We start from the raw sequence: 16,490 nt of genomic DNA on the forward strand, positions 1-16,490 counted from the left end.
AAAACTGCTTTGTGGTTGATTGAAGCTCCATCTGTTTCCAATGTCAGCCAAGAGCTCTAGTGGAGAACAACTGCAGTCAGCTCTGGCATTTTTCACACTAGAAACTGTAAACAGTCTCACACAAGACAAATTCTAGGCAAGTAAAGCTGGGTAGGACATTGGAATCATTTCCACACAGTCTTCAGCACTGAAAACAAGAATGATTGTTTGCAGTGAGTTTGCATAGATTCTGGGAAAGCTTAAATATCCCCATTTTAAAATAGCACAAACAATGACTTTAGTTACATTTATTTTTAGGTCTAACACAACTAAAAGAATAAACTGAAGCGATATTGACAGTGTCTTTGAAAAGGAATAATTACGTGTCTGAAGGGTTTGTTGTTGCCATTTATTTCTCAGCCTCTATGTTTGGCAGACAAAGAATATAATTACTCCTGTATTGATTTTAAATAATGCCAATGACGTTGCTGTTGTGGCAAAACCAGAAGCTGCAGCAACTGTTGTTGTTGTTGTTGTGCGTTATGCCAACAACGGCAGTTGCAGCCAAGATCTAAGGAAAAATAAATAAAAAGACAATAAAAAAAACAATGCGGATCAATCAACCAGCAGTACAGTCTGGTCAATCTGAGTAAAAACAGGCAGAAATGATTCTGAAAGGAAGTCAACAGAATAGTTCTGATGCATGCATCATTTGGCTGAAACTTCTGTCTGTTGTTCACAGACTTCATAAAGTTATGCTCAGACAATTTCAGAAGCCGGCAGCAGACAGATTAAAGTATATTGCCTTCTTTCTTTAAAAGAAACTGATTTTCTTCATTTCTCACTCATGCGGATTGTAAAAGCTAAATAGGAACAACCAACTTCAATATTATTGATCGTTTTATTAAAAAGTAAATACATTTTGTTTCTTTTTATTTAAATACACACAAACTAACAAACATGTAAGCGTAGCTGTTACACAAAAGCCCAAACCTTTATCTAAATACAGATAGCTGTTCAACACGAACATGTAGGGATGCAGTGTAGAAAAACACAAGAACTGTTCTTTCATCAGAAGCAGTTTTGTTTGCATGTGCTGAGATTGCATGCATAGTCTAATTCATTTTATCAATGAAAGGATTTTGCAGTTGTGCTCAGAAGTTTGCACTCAATCGTAGGCATGGATGTCATAGTGAGTTTGGGATTTTTTGATTTCTTTGAACTCCACGTGGAATAATTGGGAAACATGCATCTTTAAAAAAGAAGAACTGAGAGCATAAGTTTGTATTTATTTGGCATTTTAGTTAAAAGTATAAATATATCCCTAATATAATGTCCCTCAGCAAACTGCCACTCAGCGAGACCTTTTTGGTAGCCAAGCTTCTGTCTGTCTGGATATTTGACCACTCCCGTCAGAATAGGTAGAGTTATATCTAAATTGGTTAATTTCCTGGCGTAAACCTGGATTTAAGCACAGTGCAGAAATTTTCAATAGGTTGAGGTTGGGGTGAAGGTCATTCTTGATGCTTAATATTAGCCTGCTTCATTTGAAAAACCAAGCTTAAATTGTTTATGGGATCATTGCCCTGCTGGATCACAAGTCTATGAACATATTTATTTTCTCTGTGAAGTTGTATAAAATACATTTTATAAATTTTTTATACAACATTTTGTTTGTAGGAAATGTTTCACTTTGAGAGGCAATCTCAAGTAGCCATTTCATTAACTGAAATAACCACTGGAATAAAACATGAAAGCAATTTCATTTGTTCGTCTGAACAAGACTCTTCCATTTATGTCACAGCTGAAAGGCCAGACATAAAACCGGAGTGAAAATTGAGCCATCATTGAGCAGCGAGATGTGATGACCTTTATCTTATCAGTAAATACAGTCATTACTGGAAGGTATTAATAGCACTGCATTCAGTTGCTCAAATTACAGAAATAGAAATATATCATAGTTAAGCTACAAGTTCACACTGTGGTTTCTTTCTCCCCTTTGCAACAACTGCCCACTTTCTGTGTAAATAGAATGCAAATGTCAGCTTATCAGTTTGCAAAAGGTAGGAGGATGACCTCTTCAGCTAAAGGTTAGAAGGATGTAGGGGAAGAAATTATTCTACTGCCCAACAGTCGGGGGACTGTGAATTTTAGAAAACCAACCTACGGCAAAAATTATAGCCTGCAAATATCAGTCCATGTCCAGATGGATTTAATAAGTTTTCTTCGTCCCACTCCTTTTTCAGGCAATTTTTGTTTTTTGTTTTGTGCATTTTATGTTCAATATAGGTATTTGTTGTGCCTGAAAATGAACAAATAAATGAATGAAATGAATGAATGTCATAAACAGCTTTGCAATGTTCTTTGAACAGACAGGACCAAAGTGGAGACATTTGGCTACAATGCACGACTACATGTTTGGTGAAAACCTGACAGAGCAGACCGGTGTAAACACCTCATACCAACTGTAAGCATGGTGGTGGAGGGCTGATGATTTGGGCTTGTTTTACAACCACAGGACCCGGGCTTCTTGCAGCTGACTGTGAAGGCCTCTGCTGAAGTCAAACTGGGTCATGCAGCAGGATAACAAGCAGGAGCAAATCTGCAAGAGAATGGCTGAAAAAGAGAAGACTCAAAATGTTACAAACCTCAGTCTGACTCAAATGCTCTGGTAGATAAGATAAGATAACTTCTATTAGTCCCACACATGGCAAATTTGTTTTGTTACAGCAGAAAGTGGACAGTGCAAAGTTACATAGCAAAAATTAGAAAAACACTGGAATAGGATAAGAATAAGATGCTGTGCACAACTGTACACAATAGAATAGAATAGAATAAAATACTATATACAACTGAGTAAAATACAACGTTGTCAGAAAAAGAGTATTGCACTTAGTGTTATTGCTATTGCACGTGTGGATGTGTGTGTTTGGTCAGTTGTGAAGTCTTTGTTGTGCAGTCTGACTGCTCAGTGCTGTCAGAGTCTCCCGCATGGGGTGGAGATGTTGTCCAACAGGGATGACAGCTTAGCTACCATTCTCCTGTCACTCACCACATCCGCTGCATCCAGAGGGCATCCTAGAGCAGAGCTGGCCCTCTTAAGGCCCTCTGGACCTTGAGAGTGAGACTGATGCATAAACAAATATCCATAAATTCAATGAACTGAAGCAAAGCTATAAAGGAGTGTGGGCCAAAATTTCTCCACATTAACTTGAGAGATGATGCTGAAAATAACTACTTAAAGTTATTGCTACTAAAGGTGTTTGTATAAACTACCACATTGTGGTTTGGTACTGAGGCGTTACCCTTGCAAGGTCAGTGAGTGGGGTTACATCACTTGAGGCTAAAATCTATACCAGCATAGCATGACTACTTGTCATCTACACGGCAATAGATCAAGCAGGAAATTGCCTGGTTTTTTATAATTACCCTCCATCTGCTGGTTATTGAGACTTTATATGTTTTCATAAGGAGCCGTCATTATATTGATGTTTGTGTTTTCTCTCCAAAGAGAACCTGGTTCAGCAGGAGCACATCACGTCACAGAATAGTTACTCCCATAGAGTCATTCCCGAGCAAGGAAATAAGTTGTCAGTGTTAACATGGAGGAGACGGTTGCATTGGTGGGCTGAGATGGAGGGAGTTGTTCTCCCCTCTCCTGACCTTGTCATGAGGAGGTATCCTATCAATTATTCACTCTCAGCGGTGTGTTGTGTTCTGTTTTTGAGTGAACAGAACAGCTTATTTCTCTGGATCTGGTTCAATGTGATGTTTTATTGGTTTCCCAGAAGTCCTTGCCTGTGCTGCTAGAAATTCATCATCTTGTAAAAAAGAAAAAGTAGTTTGAATAAAGTGCATCCGTCTCTCTACTCAAGGATGAGTCTTACCTCACTTATTTCTCCTGCCTGTCAGATTTATTCTCACTTCACTACAGCTTTAAACGAGCCACGAAAAAGTATTCGTCCCCTTCCTAATTTCTTATTTTGTTGTTTTGCTGTCACGCTTACATTTTTTAGATCATTAAACAAATTTTAATATTAGATATTGGACAGCTTTATATTGTGAGATGCTGAAAAATTTCTTTTAATATTTTTTTATTTAATTCGTTCTTTCTACCTTGAACTTTAGCCAAAAGTTTATTCGTTGAAAGAAAATCTTTCGACAGAATCACTCCCAACAACTATTTTTGGTTCCAGCCAGCACCTTTGTGTTTACCACAGTTCATGGGGACAGCAAAGCGTTGCACATCTCGATACCTTCCATAAAAACACATGTTATTCAAGGTTTGCTTGGCTCAGACATACAGAAATGGGCACCGACAGCAAAACTTACATAACAAATAACACCGACTGTATATTTCCTTAAAATCAGATTTAGCCAGGACATTTCTGTCTCTAACACATCTGATTTGTAGATGGATATCTTAAAAACATGACAGTAAATGCAAAGTCCCTTAAAACAACAAAGGTCAGATAGGATTAGTTGACACAGACATTTGCTCTCATTATGCTGTAGGCCTCAGAGACATTTACCTTCATGTCCACCAGTTCAGGTGTTTTGGGTGACAGTCACACTGAAATGCAGAATCACTCACTCATCATCGCTCTCTGCTTGGCTGCCCACATGGATTCATCTACAAGATCAATACAAAGGGAGTTTGCTGCTTTCTCCAATGCTTGCCAAGAAAACAGTCCTTCTTCCTCTTATCAGTCTCCCATCTCTCTTTAATGTTTTTCCGTATATTGTTGGACAGTCATGACTTTATTTCCAATGTACTTTGTCCAGTACCTCATAAATTAGATAGTCTTAGGATTGTCTTAAGAATTTTTACTCCCTCTAGCAGATCGTTACATGGAGAAACCTTTTGAATACAAGCGAGCTCATCCACACAGGTGCACACAGACACAAACTACACCTTTCTTGGCTGTTACCTCAAAGCACATTGTGTGCTGTCATTCTTGCGTGCTACACAATATCATTCAATATTTAGTATTTACTGTTAGTTACAGATTATTGCAATGGTGCTGTGTTTATTATGTTGCTCTCTCTTTTGCTCGTTGTCTCTTTTTTTATTTTTTCTCCTCTCAACAGGTGATCCAGGAGATTTTTTTTCCTGTCTGTAACAGCTGAAAATAAAATAAAATAAATAAATAATAATAACAAAGGTCGATCAAATGGACGAATACGGCAAGGACGTGATGATCCACCTTCAGACAGTTCTGATGGCTAAAGAACCAAACGGGACAGGCAAAAAAATAAGACATCTTTTTTACTACTTTTCTAAGTTGTACCAAGTGTTTTAGTTTCTGGGGCTGTGGTGATTTTTCCTCTTCATGTGGTCACTGGATTGCAGGCAGTTGTGGCATGAACCTTCGCTTTCTTTGCCTTCTTCCAGTTTAAAAGGAGTTCTTTCTTTCTACTCTCACTGCGTCCCAGTTGGGGATCTTCTGATTGTTGGCGTTTTCTTTACCTTACAAAAGAAATGAAATCACAGTAACTGTGAACTGCTACTACATAAATAAAACTGGATTGAATTGAATGGAACAGAACAAAATAAACCATTGTGTTGTTTAATTATTCACTGTACACAAGACTTCCTGATTTACTTTTTACTACTAATGTTACCAAAGAGCAGCTGTCAGATGCCTGTCAGAGCCGTCAGAGCCACGTGTGGCTTCATTTCCATTTGTCTTGGGATGAGGCTTGTACACATGATGTTCCCGATCATGAAAGGATTTTTCTCTTGTACACTCAGGCACTCAAGGGGAACATTCAGTCCTTGGGTGATGGTGTTGTGAAGAGGAAAAGGTTCCTGATGCTGAGCTTTAATGTACAAATAATAAAATCCCTAAAGACGTGATTTGTACCACTTTTTGCCACAAGCAAAGTGGTGGATATCTTCCTGAGGGAGCCCATTATAGCATCTGGAGCTGCAGATGAAAGGCTTGCAGGGGATGCGATCTCTGCGTGTGTGTTGTTACCTGCTGGTTACCTAAGATTTTGTCATTTATCTCAGTCTGTTTGTCACAAAAGGTCAATGATAACAGTGTTTTAATAATGGAGCACCTGAAGATGTAACCTCAGGCAGTTTAAGTCACAGAGTGCGCACAAAATAAATTCTCCCAGTGACCCAACTCAACACTGATGATGCCAAACAGTGGCAGACTCTCTTTTCAGTCTGAACTGAACAGGAACTGTTGCACTCTTTTGGTGAAGCGTCGATAAGTTAAGGACACAAAACAGATTCAGAGGTTTGTTTGTCACTAGCTCATACAGCATACGCATCGAAATCTCAAGCATGACTTATGAGGGAGTCTGGGAGTCGATGGCAAGACCAGGGTTTAGAAATACTGATTTATCGTGGCTGTGTCAATATTGATTGATAAGACCGTCAGAATGATTTGTGAGTCCAAGTCTAACCAAATCCTGAAAATGCTCTTGAGACTTTTCTAAAAATGACAAATTAGGTATAATTAGGTATGTGACCTAATGTGACCTAATTATGAAGCACATTATAAAATAAAAGTGATGCATATGAGCTGTGACTCATACTGAAGTATACTGAACTTCAGTATGAGTCACAGAGACTGTGGGATAGTCCACTGTGTTTAGTTGACTCTGTGGATTCTTTAAAAAGCAGTTAAAACATTTTGGTCCCAACTGGGTTTCTGATGAGAATTTTTATTGAATTGTTTCTTTATTTTTTAAACTAAACATATTTTAGTTTTTATATGTCTTACTGTGTCTTTTTAATAGGCTGTTGTGGCCCTTAATGTTCTTATTTATTTCACTCTTTCAGTGTGTGTGTGTGTGTGTGTGCAGCACTTTGTGACTGTTTGTCTGTGAGAATCACTTAAAAAATAAATTTGACTTATTTGCTTTGCTTTACTTACGCTTGCACCAGGTGCATTGATCAGGTCCTGTGTCAGCTCTTCACTGTTTTTTTCTTCCTGTTTCTCAGATATTGTTCACTTGCTGTAGGTAGTTTTGTTTTCTTAGGCCTGCAACCTCTTTTTCTGCTATCCACTTATCCAGTTTCCTCCAATTTTATAAGCAATTTGTCAGCTTTCTATATCAATGTTCTTGGCTGATGGTACTTGGAGTAAAAATATTGTTTTATGCCTGTCAAAATGTGTCATATTTGGCATTTTTCATAGATTTAGTTTTTTTTTTAAAAAAAACCCACATTATATGTTTTTGTGACAGGCTGCTAACAACACAGTACTTATGTGTAGAAGGAACATTAGTTTACTGCTTGAGTTCCTGGTCTTTTTTATGCTTGAATGATTCATAGGTCAGGGTTAAGTGGCTTAACAAACAAACAAAGGAACAAACAACTCCAGAAAGCCTGAAGAGCTATTGCTCAAAAGCACTTTAGAAATGATTCCTGGCATTGGGCTCCGTGGAAACAAATTATAAAAGATATAAGAGAGGGTTCAAGACTTTTGCACATTACTTTTTTGTAAACTTTATTGTAGATTTTCTGTTTTTGTGTCATGACATAATGTTCTGGTCAGCCAGCAAGGAAGTGTAGGTCAGTGCATTAGATCCAGGTTTTCACTTACACAGCATTGTCAGATTATCCCAACCTCAGCACCATTTCCAGCACTACCTGTAGGTTCTCTGGTCTTCTTTTCCACCAACCGTATTAACAGCAGTTTGGTGGTCAGTATCTTGATGCTGAAGACTTTCATTATTATATGAAAAATGTCATAATGAATTTAAAAACCTGTCAAACCTCCAGATGTTAACAGTTGGATAATAATACACTCATTATCATAGGAACGCATATGCTAATCCAGTTGTTTCTGTATGATATTATTATTTATAAACAGCAGCCTCACATTTGCCATGACCTTTGGAAAATCTATCAATAACCATGTTAATACTGCAGTTCAGTGTTCCTGGAAGAATCTTGGATAAATATGGTAAATGCAGTAAAGTGGGTCTGTAAAGAGTTCTAAAGGCCAGGGGATGGCTTTTTGAGTAGGAAAAATATGTTAATCATAGACTATGTCCTTCAGTCACTCTACAAGTGAACAAGTGGGAAATTCAAAGCACTTAATGGAGGAATATTGTTTGAAATAATAGTTTTCTTCTCTGCAGTGGAGTGCACCAAAGAGCAATATACATATTTATGCAGATTTTTATTGTATCTTGGTACCCATTCTTAACCCCTGTGTACCATACCACATTAAATCTGCAAATACAAACTTGCACTCGTGTCAGTGTGCTTTTCTATCTACTGAGGCAGACTGTCAGCTCACAGGAAAGTTGAAGATTGATTTTTTTCTGCTTCATGATTTTAAAAATATATGTGTATTAAAATTTTAGGCTAGGCCAAAGCCCACATTGACATTCAAGCCTTCAGGATGAAAAGGGCAGGTCTAATAGCATCGTTCTTTCGTGACATTTCGCTGATGTGGACTTTTCTGCAAACACAGAACAGACTTTTTTTTTTAAATTTAGCAGGAGCCACAGACCTTTCTCACAGCAGACATGTTGTCTTGTCACAGTAGATGAAGCACTATGACAAAAATGACTTTAATTGCTGTAGTTGTTCATGTTTAAAGGAACAACTGTGATTCTTCTGCTGTGACAAGTCGAGATGACTGCTTTTAAACATCTGATGCAGTAGACTGAATATTGAAAATGAGAGTAAATGTTACACATTTACAAACAGATACAAAACTGTTTCCAAAACAGCTGGGACCCCACATGAAATTTAATGATTTGAAAACCTAGAGACAAAACAATGAATATTTAAATAAAAAACAACAACACTGTGTTTATCTCCAAGAGGGCAATTAAGAGAGAATGAGACACAGAACACCAAAAAAAAAAACACAAACATCAAATAAATCATTCTGTAAATAAACACAAAAAGTCAATATAAATGCAATCTAAAATAACCAGTCATATTTCAGGAACAGTGTGCTGATCATTTATAAAAGAACTGACTTGAGAGGGATGTTGTCACAGATCACCCCTGAGACTCGACCCTGTCTGCACACTCTTCTTGTGCTTTGTCTGTTGCTTTGGTTGACCCCAGGTATTTAAACTTATCTAGCTTCAACACACCTTCTCCTTACAGCTTCACTGTTACACCTGTAACTCTCTCATTCACACATGTATTCCCTGTTGCTTTTTACTGACTTCATTCTTCTCCCCCTGCAGCACTTCTTTCACTTTTCCAGTTTTTTTCCCCACCTGCTTCCTGTTTTCACTACAGATCACAATTTCATCGACAAGCAGCATAGTCCAAAAGATAAACCCTGTTTATTTTTGCATATATGTGTCATTTTGGATGCTACAGACTGGTAACCTGTCCAGGGTGTACCCTCCCTCATGCCCTGTGGTAACTGGGATTGATGGATGGGTCATTTTGGACATTGACACTTTTTTTTTTTGAAAGAACAGCTTTAATTTGAGTATTTATGCATCAGCTGTTTAGAAATTACTGCTACTATTATACACTCAACAAAAATATAAACGCAACACCTTTGTTACTGCTCCCATTCCCCATGGGATGGACATAGAGACCTAAAATTCATTCCAGATACACAATATAACCATCCCTCCCAAACAGTGGTCACAAATCAGTCCAAATGTGTGGTAGTGGGCACATCTGCTATATTGAGATAATCCATCCCACCTCACAGGTGTGCCACATCAGGATGCTGATCTGACATCATGAGTAGTGCACAGGTGTACCTCAGACTGCCCACAACAAAAGGCCACCCTGGAATGTGCAGTTTTGTCTCACAGCAAAATGCCACAGATGCCACAAGCAATGAGGGAGCGTGCAACTGGCATGCTGACAGCAGGAATGTCAACCAGATCTGTCGCCCGTGCATTGAATGTTCATTTCTCAACCATAAGCCGTCTCCACAGGTGTTTCAGAGAATATGGCAGCACATCCAACCGGCCTCACAACCGCAGACCTCGTGTAACCACACCAGCCCAGGACCTCCACATCCAGCAGGTTCACCTCCAAGATCGTCTGAGACCAGCCACCCAGACAGCTGCTGGAACAATTGGTTTGCACAACCAAACAATTTCTGCACAAACTGTCAGAAACCGTCTCAGGGACGCTCAACTGCATGCCCGTCGTCCTCATCGGGGTCTTGACCTGACTCCAGCTCGTCGCCGTAACAGACTTGTGTGGGCAAATGCTCACATTCGATGGCGTCTGGCACGTTGGAGAGGTGTGTGCTTAACGGATGAATCATGGTTCACATTGTTCAGGGCAGATGGCAGCTGAGAATGTCCCAGTTCTTGCATGGCCAGCATACTCACCGGACATGTCACCCATTGAGCATGTTCGGGATGTGCTTGACCGGCGTATACGACAGCGTGTACCAGTTCCCACGAATATCCAACAACCTCGCACAGCCATTGAAGTGGAGTGGACCAACATTCCACAGGCCACAATTGACAATCTGATAGACTCCATGCGACGATGTGTTGCACTGCATGAGGCAAATGGTGGTCACACCAGATACTGACCGGTTCTGGGTCCCCAGACCCCCAATAGCGCAAAAAACTGCACATTCCAGGGTGGCCTTTTGTTGTGGGCAGTCTGAGGTACACCTGTGCACTACTCATGATGTCAGATCAGCATCCTGATGTGGCACACCTGTGAGGTGGGATGGATTATCTCAATATAGCAGATGTGCCCACTACCACACATTTGGACTGATTTGTGACCACTGTTTGGGAGGGATGGTTATATTGTGTATCTGGAATGAATTTTAGGTCTCTACGTCCATCCCATGGGGAATGGGAGCAGTAACAAAGGTGTTGCGTTTATATTTTTGTTGAGTGTATATATAATCCCCCTTTTTGAGAAGCGCTTATTCTGAGCATCCAAAATCCTAAATCATGGAAGGAATGATTGGCTTTCAAAACAAGAGTCTCCTCCTGTTTTTAGTCTGAAACCCGACGTTTAGTCGAGTGAGTTGATTTTCTTCACTGGTGATTTTCAAAATTAGTCGCACTTTAACACAAAATGGATCTGAGTAACATTTGCATTAAAAGATGCAATCTGCTTTGGTACTGAAATTAAACATGTGTTTGCAGATGAGTGCAGTACAAGATAAGACCAGACACAAACCAGCCGTCGCACACTCAGGCCTGTCACACTTCCACTGGCCGATGCAGATTTATTGTGGCCTCATGTCCTCCAAACTCTCCTTTGATGGGTTATTGGTCCATAAAAATGTGCGTGCATAAACGAAAGACATCAACACGATTTATGTTCAAGAGAGCTGAAACGCTTGATGTTGGAGTGGACAAGGGTCAAAAACCAAAAACATCAAAGAGAATAAAACTGAATCAAATGCTAGAAAAAATAAAAACAAGAAAAAAAAGGCTTTGACAAAATGTGGAGCATCTTCCAGCCTCAAACATTTGATTAAACTGTACAGTTGCAAAAAAAAAAAAAAAAGGAGTTAATAGCCTGAATGAAAAACCAATAACGGAGGAGAAATTATTAATCCACCAACTGCGTTTTGCAGTGGAACAGGTGGAGGTGGGTATGGTGTCACTGTGGGTGTTGATACTAAAGCAAATACTGCCAAACTCATAGAGTTTTAGCAAAATAAGAACAAATTAAACTGCAGCCCCTGGCGATGTCATAATTTATGGTCATTTTGATGTTTAATGAACACAAATGAGAGTTCCTGACTTTCCAATAATCTACACAATGATTTGCATAAAATATGAACATAAAATATAGCAATAAAGTTTTTGCCATTAGTTGTCACTAATAAATAGTGCAAAAAAGTAATGAAAGGTGTGCTGATGTTGTGCTGTACCAGGTTGTTCTACTATGAAACCTTCCTTTTCACAGCTTGCAACCCAAATCTTAAATCCCAACTTCAAGCAGAGAGTTGGAGAAAGGAAGCAGGTGTGAAGAGTCAGGAACATAAAGTCGAGCACTTGGACTTACAGGGAAAATTTCAGTTATGGGGTGCTTTACCAAACAGACAGAGCTGAAGTGCTGTTCAGTTTGATGCCTGAGAACTCGTATGCGTACTAGAAGTGACCCTTGATGCTCTTTTCTGAACTGAGTGGTTTCTGTCACATTTCAGCCCTGCTTATGGAACAAAGTGACTGGGTTTGAATCAGATGTTAGTGAGAGTGGTCTCTGCCTATACGTCTACCCTTGAAAAGCCTGGAAAGTATTCCAATGGTCATCAAACCACATCTTTGTTGATATATACTAAGGTGTCAAAACTCATTATTAAAGGTAGAGGTCGTCATTATGAGGGAAAGAGGTAAAAAGAGAAACCATGACATGTTTTAGTCACAAAGGTCACAGAAGCCATCAACTGGCATCATCTGGAGTCTGGTGTTTTTCCACTGTCATCCTGTATGTCCACCTTGTGGGCGGAGCCTTAGTTCCTCACCTTTTCTGCTCACCTACCATCCATTGACAGCAATGAGTGAGGCAATACTCAAGGCCGACGCAGTAAATCACTCTCCGTCAGTTCGTCAGCTACCTCTGGTGCTAACCAGACTTATGTCTATGCTCTGTACTTGCCTTGATTTCCTTGTGCTTCCAGTTTTAGTCACGACGCCGTTTACTCACCTGCAGCTCAAGACTCTGAACACTGGTCACTTTAGCAAAATTCACTGCGTTGCTCCACAACCTGCCTCTCGGAAACTAAGCTTCTCACTGCTCTCACCTGCCTGTCACTCTTGGATTCCTGGAAACATAAGGTTGAAACCTCAGTCGATCACACTCCTCTCGGATGCTCACCCTCCTACCCTCTCGACAGCCCCCCACTCTCCTCAGTATTCACCTTTTCCACAGTAATTGCTCTGCCCACTCAGCATCTAATCTCACTCTGTTTCAGTGCCTTCATGTCAGAGCTCCTGCTATGTTCACAGGTCTTGTTATCTTGCATATCTGTTTGTTAAAAACTTATCACTGTCCGACTTGTGTCTGCATTTGGGTCAACTCCTACGTACTGCCTCCCGGCCCAGCTTGAAATCAGTAGAAACGAAACTCTTCTACAGCCTGCATATTGATCTTCATTTCGACTGTTATTACACAACTGTACAGTTTTGTGGCTATGTTGGTCGACTGGTCCTGATACAGACATTAGAGGTGATTTCCATGACACACATATGCACACACAGACACACTGCTGTTGTGGCTGATAATGACTTTAATGGCTGGACTGATGTAGTTTCAGCTTGTTATTTAGTAAAAGCTCCACATCATGGTTTGATGAACTTGCTCGAAATAGGATCAAAAATTGCTAAGTGAGTATGAAAGCCGATATGTTGTCACATCGTCGGTGTCTGCATACAAAACAACGCAGTTTAGAGGATGAAGACTTGCGTGACAAATGTTTTATGTGATGTCTTTTCCACATTAACCTTGTGACGCTTAAGATCTTGATTAATTTCTGTACTGCAAGGAGCTCTTTGCTCTGTGGGCATAATGTTGAAAAAGGACTGTTTTACAAAGATGGAAGACACAGACCATTAATGCTGAATTTGCATTCCTCATAGTCTTTGACAGCATCAATTCACTGCCTGTGACAGTGCCGCTTAGACTCCTAGACCATGCAGAAGTGGAGCAGAGAGGAGAGCTTACCACAGCTTTTTCCATTACACTATGTGGGTAAGATAAATTACCAGCATGTTCTGCTTTTCGATTTACTTTGTTAGGGGACAAAATAAACATTTTTGTGCTGTAGATCATAAAACACAGGGTGCATTAAGCCAGACTTCTCATTGCATTAAAGCATTCTAACGCTTCAGAGTCCAAATATGGAACACTAAGATTTATATTTGTCTCTTAAGCCACTTGGTCTCCCTTTTTGTTTTCACTTTTGTAGATAAAATAATTTTAATGTGTCTGGCCACGTTAAAACTGACAAAAAATTACAGGTGCACATTACATAGTGTGTAAAAGACGGACAGAGCAACTCATTTAATAAAACTTTATAATATCCATCAGTGGTGGTCAGCTGCTCACAAACTCATTACTGTCCATCCCATCCTTAAAGTCCATCGGGTCATTCACTTCCTCCGCCCCCTGCTTCGTCCCTCTCCTCCAGAGTTTCTGTGCAGTCTAATCACCAGGGGGCAAAAGACTTTCTCAGTCTATCTGTGCAGCAGCTCTGAGACAGCAGGCTGTTGCTGTATATACTCTCTCTCTGTGAAGTCAGAGTGCCGAGGGTGGAAAGTAACCCCTATGACTGACTTAAACCTGAACCGTGCTCTCTGCTCTCGCTCTGACCTCCACAGGGTCCATCTTCAGCCCAACAACCTGATTATTCTATTCAGCCAGTATATGTTCTTCTTGTTGGTACCACTGCATAGAGAATCCTGCTAGCAACCACCAACCGAACTCTGTAGCAGCTTTGTGCAGAAAACCACTTCCAGTAGCGAAGATTGGTGTTCATTTTGTGGTTGAGTAGGAGCCATAGGTACTTAGAGGACGTGAGTCTCAACCCCCTTGAGAAGACTGGCTGAGAAAGGGGCCTTTTGTGGGAAATCTAGCACCATCTCTTTGGTTTTTAATATATTCAGCTGCAGATGGTTCCTCCCACACCACTGCACAAAGTTATTCACCGCTACCCTGTATTCCCCCAACTCATTTGGCGATGCATACAACTATGGCTGATTCATGTGACTATTTCTGCGAATATCACAGAACTTGAAATTGTATTGGAAGTTATAAGAGGGCTGGGGACACTCATCACCATTTTGGTTTGCAAAACCTGACGTGAGGAGAAGAAAAGACTCATCATACTTTGTTTAATTACCTATTTACATAAACTAGGACCATCATTAACAAAATGAACACTATTTTGTATTAAATGAGACTTGAAATTAGCAAATAAAATCATAAAGTCATTAGGAAAATGAATACTGAGGTCATAGATCAAGTGAGCTCTCTGATCGATCTCTAAGCGTTTAATAATGGGCTATTTTTACAGCCCGAGGAGTCACCTCATGTCGGCCATAGAAACAAGGCATTTTAAGGCACTTCAGATTAACTTTCCAGAGGTTTGCCTATTCTATATAAAATACAATGAAAAAGAATTTGCCTTCTTCCTGATTTATTTTTTTGCCTATTTGTCAAGCTTAGATGTTTTAGACCATTAGACAAAAGCAGAGATCATTGGAAAGAATGAACATGATTTACTGATGAACAGAATTTCGATATAGGTTTTTGACTGTTAGGACCGTCTCAGTGGAACAGAACCCCAGCTGTGAAAGGCATTATAGCAGGACCCCCCCAGAGACGAAGGTGGCTTGAATGGAGCCTTAGTGAAGAGAAGCAGTGATGGGGAGGAGGTGGGTTGCACGCAGGCGTCTGCATAGAGAATGACAGATGCACAGTGAGATTAAAAGTACGTGTCATGAATGCTGATTGGCCTGGAGAAGGCCGGGAGAAGGTGATTGGACCAGACCAGTGATGACATGATAAATGGTGTGATAAAGCTGAGATGTAGACAAAGACAACAAAAGCATCATTTAGAAAGTGAATTTTGTATTTACTCTGTTTTTTGTCTAATAAAATTTTTTATTTGATGATCTAAAACATGTAGCTGGGATAAGGACAGATGGATGTTTGATGCAAAAACAAAGCAAATGCCTGCTGCATCTCAGACTGACAGGGGCTTTGCTGTAAGCTGCAGATATTTCACATCCATGAAACACAAATATGCATTATAGTGGAAAATTCAAAGATATTTATATAAATAAATAAAGACACAGTCTGCTGTCAGACAGCATAACATAGACTGAGACTCTAACCCAGTGATGAAAGTAGTAATAAAAATGATGCACTTGTCAATGCAAACCAAGCATTTTCTGCTGCTACAGCTTTACATTAAAAGGGTTTAAGAAGTCACAGACAATATTGTTGTCAGTGAATGTAACACTCAAAGTAAACAGTTATTGTACAATGACACTTGGATACCACCTTAGTGGATTTCAAGTCAAACAATCATGATATGATTTAAGAGCAGACTTTCACTTTTTATTATGGTGGAAGTGGATGATGACGGTATTATTTCCATGGTTAGGAAAAACAACTTCTAACCAAGTCAAGAACACTCTCGAGGATTTATGGATTTCAAGAGACGTCTTCCTGAGTGTAAATGCAGAGGGTTTAAAAGCAAAGTTCAGACCACTGGTTACTCTCAAGAACAAGAAGGCCAGATTAGATTTTGACGTAAAAACATCTGAAAGAGTCGTCTGAAAAAGAAAAGAGTGTATCAAATAATATTTTCAGCCAGATTAAAACAAGATTAACTTGAAAGAACGATGAGAGTCATACAAAAAGGAAAGGCACACCTCATGAACTCAAGCGTATGACAACATATTTTAAACATGAAGCAGGCTACCTTAGGACATGGGCATGTATGGCTCAGTGGAACTGGGCTGCTACTGTTTATTGATGATGTGACTGCTGATAGAAATAGCAGGATCAATTATGAAGCAATATGCTCTCTGCTCAGCCTGTCACAGCGGGAATC

Source organism: Aulonocara stuartgranti (genome assembly GCF_965226115.1).
Source record: "Aulonocara stuartgranti genome assembly, chromosome: 15".
Classification (NCBI taxonomy): Eukaryota; Metazoa; Chordata; class Actinopteri; order Cichliformes; family Cichlidae; genus Aulonocara; species Aulonocara stuartgranti.